This window comes from Euphorbia lathyris, chromosome 10 (genome assembly GCF_963576675.1).
Source record: "Euphorbia lathyris chromosome 10, ddEupLath1.1, whole genome shotgun sequence".
Classification (NCBI taxonomy): Eukaryota; Viridiplantae; Streptophyta; class Magnoliopsida; order Malpighiales; family Euphorbiaceae; genus Euphorbia; species Euphorbia lathyris.
In genome coordinates, this window is record NC_088919.1 from 70,008,339 (window position 1) to 70,016,519 (window position 8,181).

Below are 8,181 nucleotides of genomic sequence, written 5' to 3' on the forward strand. Positions count from 1 at the left end.
TCATCCATTTCCGGGATTCTCGGGTTGTTACGCATCAAATATCCCTAACGTTTTGGGTCAGGTGCAATTTTACCCCTAACATCTAAAATGGTGCAATTTTACCCCTAATGTTTGTAGCCAAGAGCAATTTTATCCCTAACGTTGATAAATTGGATCAATTTCAGACACTATTATAAAATACAATCATTTTTTTCTTTTATTTTGCATCAATTGCATATCAATTTTGTAATTTTGCACCAATTTTACCTCTAACGTTGATAAATTGGATCAATTTCAGACTTTATTATTCATGACCGAGATGACAGTTTAATGAATTATTTCTCAAATTGACCCAATTTATCAACGTTAGGGGTTAAATTGCTCTTGGCTTCCAATATTAGGGATAAAATTGTACCATTTTAGACGTTAGAGATAAAATTCCTCTTGACCAAAAAAAAAATTTTTTTTAATGGGATGAAGGGGGCAAATGCCCCCTTTGACCCCTACATCCGCCCCTGTGTCCACACGCGAGCAACGTGGATGCTTGGCTGTCGTTGATGATTTTTTGGATGATACAGGTTGGGAGAATTTGCTCGAGCTGTCGCGGGCAGTGGAGGAACATATGCATTCAATTCATAGGAGAAGCGAATTGAATGATTTCTCCATTTCGGAGTCCTCCGTTAGCTGACATTTTACAACTAAGTTGTTTTATGCGTGGCTGCGGCCTGCAGCGGTACAACAGTCCTGGTGCCTGTTCATCTGGATTCTGAATATTCCTCCATCTCATACGTTTATTTGTTGGCAGGAATGCCACGGATGTCTTCCTACGCATGACAGATTACGTCCTTGCGGCCTATACATTATTTCTAGGTGATGTCTATATGAGTCCGACGTCGAAACAGCTAAGCACTTCTTTATGTCGTGCCCCTTTGCACGGTAGATTATGCAGGGAGTTTGCTTGTTATTCGGTCATCGACTTAACATGGATTCAATGTTAAAAGAGCTTGTAACGGATGCAGCCAGGCAAAAATTTAGTTCATAAATATCGGCTTTGTGGTCAGCCGCAGTGGTTAATGTAGTCTAGGTCATTTGGTTGGCGTGAAACTGGAAATTATTCGAGGAAGAGATCCCTTGCATCTTTACCTCCTTGTGACCCCTTTGGCAGGCTATTCACGAAGCTTCGGGATTTGGTATTGGTACTATATGGAATTCCTCAGTAGAATCTCAGATTTTATGCGAGCTTGGTATCGGTCGTAGACCCCATTGTTCTCCTGGTATTATTCCGGTTTGCTGGTAGTCACGTCCGACTAGTTGGATGAAGGTTAACACTGATGCCTCAGTCGTGGGAAGTCAATGTCAGGCAGGCTATGGTGGAGTATTTCGCTTGACCGCTGGTTCGTTCAAGGCATACCCGCTTATGTTATCTTTTTCTTACCTAACCGATTTGTCTGCTATGATTTATGCAACTCGTACGGCATATGATAAGGGAAGGACGAAGCTTTGGGTTAAGAATGATTCGATGTATACGGTACATATCTTACGAAGCCGTTCTAAATTGGTGCCACGGACATATAGGCAAGATTTAATAATTGTTTACAACACATGGAGTCTTTTGACCTTAGTCGTCTTGCATATATACATGGAAGGTAATCAAGTAGCCGATACTTTAGCGAATTATGGACGTACCGCATCGGCTTCGCTTTGGTGGGATGTTATTCCCTTATTCTGCTCCTCCCCTTTCTTTTGTAATTTAGGAGGTCGTTCTGTTTACTTAGAGTTCTTTGCTTTCAACTTGCATTACTTTTTTCTGCTTTCTCCTTTTCTAATAATATCAGTATTGGGCTCGGGTGCGTCTAAAAGGGTGCCAACCTAGTTGGGATGTCTGCCGACCACTCTGCCCTGATACCAACTTTCATTCAAAAAAGCTTGTAAAATAGTTTTTGGTTTCATGTGGTTTATATGATATAAAAATGCTAATTGCATTAAACGGGTTATATCAAACAGATTATCTCTGTAAATCATGTTATTGTATGGGAAATTGATATTTGTACTACAAATTAATATATACTTCAAGTTCAACTTTTAATTTAACACATCAACATAAACTTTTCTTTTCCATAACTCCAACAAATACAATCTTACAACAAAATTTTCTCAATCAAACCTTAGTTATTCATGTCCTAGATCAAGTAAATCTAGGAAGGTAAATGAACAAAGATGAATTCAAGATTCAAGAAGATGAACCAGTGCCCAAATTACAAGCACCATCAACAGCAAGATTCAAACCACTAACAAACTTAGACTCATCACTAGCAAGAAACAAAGCAGCCTCAGCCATATCATCAGCCCCAACTTTAACCCCTTTTAAACATGTTGTCCCAGAAGCTACATCTTGCACCCCTTTCTCATCCATCTTAAACAACGTCGTCGATAATGGCGTCGCCACCACAGTAGATAAGGGGGTCTCAAGGTCCACTTATCTTAATCTGATAATTAATATCCAATTATCTTAATCATAAAAGCTCAATCTGATAGTTAATATCCAATTATCTTATATTATTCTCTGACACACTCCCACGGGCGTAGATAGGGGTCTCAGGGTCTGGGGTCCGGACCCCTCCGGCCTCCGGAACCACCTTGACCTCTGGTAGTTTCGGCCCTTCCTGTCTCAAATTTTTTTTTATGGGGTGTTGAATTTGTTGAAATTAATAAACTTAATTTTTTTTTTTTTAAAAAAAAAAAAGATACAAAATTTCATCTTCACGTGATGGAGGGAAGATGCCCCTCTATGGCATGGCAAATCAAATTTTTAATAATGGTGAGAAAACAACAAAAATTGTCAATGAAAAAGATAAAAAGAGTATGAATGCATTTATATATATTGACAATATGTAATGGTAGTTGGCATTGAGGATCTATAAATAAGAATTTGTATGTAAGTTGTGGGTATCTCTTCCATAATAAAGTATATGAAAATAGTGAGATTGATGATTTCATGTCATTGTGATTTGTTTCATTTGTGTATACTAAATTAGTCCTTAAAAAAACATATCAAGTCCTTGAAAAATTACACTTTTATTTCCTCAATTCTTAACAAAGTGGTATCAGAGCCACGTTACGAGAGTCAGTCTTCCGCAAAACAAACCCTACAAAAATGTCAGACGGTCTCAAACTTCCTTATCAATACCCTCAGCTCACCAAAACCAATTATTCAAGTTGGTGTATTCGAATGAAGGCGTTACTCGGATGTCAAGATGTCTGGGATATTGTCGAAAAAGGCTACGTAGTTCCAGCCAACGAGGCAGCGTTGACACAGGCAGAAAAAGATACTCTGCAGAAAAATCGCAAAAGCGATCAAAAGGCGCTTACTCTCATCCATCAAGGTTTGGATGAAATAATGTTCGAGAAAGTAGCCGAAGCTACGACCGCCAAACAAGCGTGGGAAATCCTACGAGTTTCTCTTCAAGGGGAGGAAAAGTTCGTTTGCAGATGCTGAGAGGAGAATTTGAGATGATGAGGATGAAAGAGACGGAAGCCATTAGTGATTACTCATCCCGAGTAAAATCTGTCGTAAATCAGATGCGGCAGTATGGAGAAAAAATTGAAGAGTCCAGAATTGTTGAAAAAATTCTGCGATCACTACTACCAAAATTTGATTACGTAGTGGTGGCTATGGAGGAGTCCAGGGACATCAGCGAAATGTCCGTTGATGAAGTTGTAGGGTCACTACAAGCACGAGAGGAGCGGTTTGAGAAACGAAGAGAAGATTCCGCAGAACAAGTCTTAGCAACAAAGGCTGTGTTTAAAAATGGCGAAAGTAGTCAGTCCGACAGAGGACGAGGAAGAGGTCGAGGAGGAAATGGTAGAGGACGAGGACGTGGCAGAAATCAAGGCAGAAATGAAAACGACAACAACAACAATGACAGAAGCACTCAATTCACCAGAGGCAGAGGAAGAGGCCGAGGACGCGGTCAAGGAAGAGGAAACTGGAGGCCGAATGAAGGACGCGACAAGTCCAACATTCAATGTTATAATTGCTCTAAGTACGGTCACTACGCGGTGGAATGTTGGAGTCCGCCTAAGGAGGTAGAGGAGACTGCCAATAATATTCAAGATGAGGAAGTAACTGGCACAGTGTTACTTACCTACGAAGGTGAAGAAAATCGCGAAAATAATATATGGTATCTTGACAATGCGGCAAGTAACCATATGTGTGGTGACAAGAAGATGTTCGTGGAGCTCTATGAATCCGTTCGCGGTAATGTTGTATTTGGAGATTCCTCCAAGGTTCCTATTACAGGCAAAGGAACAATTCTTATTCGGCTCAAAAACGGCGCTCACCAGTTTATTGATAATGTTTATTATGTTCCTATCATGAAAAGCAATATTTTGAGTTTGGGACAGTTACTGGAGAAAAATTATGAAGTTCACATGGTGGATCGGAAACTACTCCTGTTGAATGAGAAAAAGGAGTTGATTGCACGTGTACCAATGGCGAGAAACAGAATGTTCACAATTAACATTCAGACAGACGTGGCTAAATGTTTGAAAGCTTGTGTGCAAAGTCCCCCTGGCTTTGGCATTTACGGTATGGACATCTCAATTTTGGAGGACTGAAGCAGTTGGGACAGAAGCAGATGGTAAACGGATTGCCTCATATTAACCAGCCTTATCAATTGTGTCAAGGATGTCTTGTTGGAAAACAATTCAGAACCAGTTTTCCAAAGGAGTCCATGTCAAGAGCAAAGGCGCCGCTTGAGCTAGTTCACACAGACGTGTGTGGACCGATCACTCCACAGTCTCTGGGTAAAAATAAATATTTTCTACTTTTCATTGATGATTATAGTAGAAAAACTTGGGTGTATTTTTTTGAAGGAAAAAACAGAAGTTTTTGAGACATTTAAAAAATTTAAAGTCCAAGTGGAGAAAGAAAGTGGTCATTTTATTAAAGCACTCAGATTAGACAGAGACGGTGAATACATGTCCATCTCTTTCAAGCAATTTTGTGAAAAGCATGGAATCCGTCATTTCCTTTCAGTCCCCAGATCACCTCATCAAAATGGCGTAGTTGAAAGAAAGAACAGAATGGTGCTCAACATGGTGAGGAGCATGTTAAAAAGCAAAAATTTACCGAAGGAGTTATGGGTCGAAGTAGTAGACTGTGCTGTCTACCTGTTGAATAGATCGCCAACTGTCAGTGTTTGGGATCAAACTCCACAAGAAGCATGGACTGGAATAAAACCCAGTATTTCTCACTTGCGTGTTTTTGGCAGTGTTGCTCATGTTCATGTACCGGATGAAGAACGCAAGAAGCTAGATGATAAAAGCAAGAAATATTTGTTTGTGGGCTATTCAGAACATTCCAAAGGATACAAAATGTTCGATCCTCAGACTCAGAAAATCATCATCAGTAGAGATGTCACCATTGATGAAGAAGCAGTTTGGGACTGGACCGGTGAAAAAGAAAATAGCTACAGTTTTTATCCTTTCATGGATGAAGACAATGATCAGGAAGAACCAACCACAGTCACAGCCACAACACCAGCAACCAGTTCGACATCAGCAAGCTCATCCAGTTCGAGTTCATCCTCGAGTGATGGAGACAGTTCAGATGAACATCCGCCCGGAAAGCCTAAAAAATTCATACCTATTAAAGATCTCTATGATGTAACAAGAAATCTCGATGATGAATTAACTCTTTATTGTCATTTTGTTAATGATGAACCAACAGATCCAGAAGAAGCAATGAAGGATGAAAAATGGAGACAAGCCATGGAAGAGGAGATTCATTCGATCGAGAAAAATAAAACATGGGAGCTGACATCACTTCCGGCCGGTCAAAAACCCATTGGAGTTAAATGGGTGTTCAAAGCAAAGAAAGATGCAAACGGTGAAATTGTCCGACATAAAGCAAGATTGGTGGCGAAAGGGTTCAGTCAACGACCCGGAATTGACTACAATGAAGTTTTTGCTCCTGTTGCCAGAATGGAGACTATCAGACTGGTAATTTCTGTAGCTTCTCAACACGGGTGGAGAATCCATCAAATGGACGTAAAATCCGCATTTCTCAACGGATATCTGGAAGAGGAAATTTATATCCAGCAACCACCTGGGTATGTTGTGAAAGGTCAAGAAAATAAAGTGCTAAAATTGAAAAAGGCACTTTATGGTCTTAAGCAAGCACCACGAGCCTGGAACAGCCGCATTGACAAATATTTTCAAGAAAATGGTTTTGTCAAATGCCCACATGAATATGCCCTGTATACAAAGGTGAAAAATGGAGATATGTTACTTGTTTGTTTGTATGTGGATGATCTCATTTTTACAGGGAACAATCCTAAGATGTTTGAAGAGTTCAAGAAGACAATGGCTTGTGAGTTCGAGATGACTGACATTGGTCTAATGTCATATTATCTTGGTATTGAAGTGAAGCAGAATGACGACGGAATTTTTATTTCTCAAAGTGGTTTTGCGAAGGAGATCTTAAAGAAGTTCAAGATGGAAAATTGTAATTCCGTCAGCACGCCAGTCGAATGTGGAATCAAGTTGACAAAAGATGAAGGTGGAGACAGAGTCAACCCGACATTATTCCGAAGCTTGGTTGGAAGTCTCAGATATTTGACGTGTACGAGACCGGATATTCTTTATGCAGTCGGCTTAGTAAGTCGATACATGGAAGCCCCAATGGTGTCACATTGGAATGCAGCAAAAAGAATTCTCCGTTACGTGAAAGGTACAACTAATTTGGGATTACTTTATTCAAAAATTGACGATTTCAAATTAGTTGGATACTGTGATAGTGATTGGGCCGGTGACAAGGATGACCGAAAAAGTACAACTGGTTTTGTATTTTTTCTGGGTGATACTGCATTTACATGGAGTTCGAAGAAGTAGGCAATTGTGACGCTGTCAACCTGTGAAGCTGAATATGTTGCTGCAACCTCATGTGTCTGTCATGCAATTTGGCTCCGGAAATTGCTAAAAGAATTTCAGATGAGTCAAAATGATCCAACAGAGATTTTTATCGATAACAAGTCTGCACTGGCATTAGCAAAAAATCCCGTGTTTCATGATCGAAGTAAACACATTGATACGAGGTATCATTTTATTCGGGAGTGCATTGAGCAAAAGGAGGTGAAGCTGAAATACGTGAAAACTCAAGATCAAATTGCAGACATTTTTACAAAGCCGCTGAAGTACGATCTGTTCAGTCATTTGAGAGCTCAATTAGGAGTCACGAAAAATTAAGTTTAAGGGGGCATATTAAAATTAATAAACTTAATTTTAAAAAAAAAAAAAGAGACAAAATTTCATCTTCACGTGATGGAGGGAAGGTGCCCTTCTATGGGATGGCAAATCAAATTTTTAATAATGGTGAGAAAACAACAAAAATTGTCAATGAAAAAGATAAAAAGAGTATGAATGCATTTATATATATTGACAATATGTAATGGTAGTTGGCATTGAGGATCTATAAATAAGAATTTGTATGTAAGTTGTGGGTATCTCTTCCATAATAAAGTATATGAAAATAGTAAGATTGATGATTTCATGTCATTGTGATTTGTTTCATTTGTGTATACTAAATTAGTCCTTAAAAAAACATATCAAGTCCTTGAAAAATTACACTTTTATTCCCTCAATTCTTAACAGAATTAGCCCAAGATGGCTCATTAAGTGTTAAGTTTGTCCAAAATTTAAATTTTTAATATTTTACGTCTATTAGGTACTTCCTAAATCCAAATTTCTAATTTTTTTAGGACCTGTTAAGCCTCTCTAAATCCAAATTTCTAATTTTTTTGGACCTGTTAGACCTCTATAAATCCAAATTTCTAATTTTTTTGACTTGTTAGGTCTTCTTAAATCCAAATTTCTATTTTTTTAGTCTGGTAGGCCTTCTTTAAATCCAAATTATTACTTTTATTTGACCTGGTAGGCCTCTCAAATCAAAATTTTTAATTTTTTTTGTACTTGTTCGGCTCTTCCTAAATCTATTTTTTTTTTTACATGTTAGGAATCTTAAACAAAATCTAGCTTAATTTTGAGAAATTATACATTAATACTTAAAAATTGGTTCTTAACCACTCAAATGATAACACCCATATATACAAAAAAAAAAGGAGCAAGTTCGATTTAGCAAAAAAAAATAAAAATTTTTGCAAACGCACGTGTAAAATCGGCCCCCAACCGAGTAATCTTGTA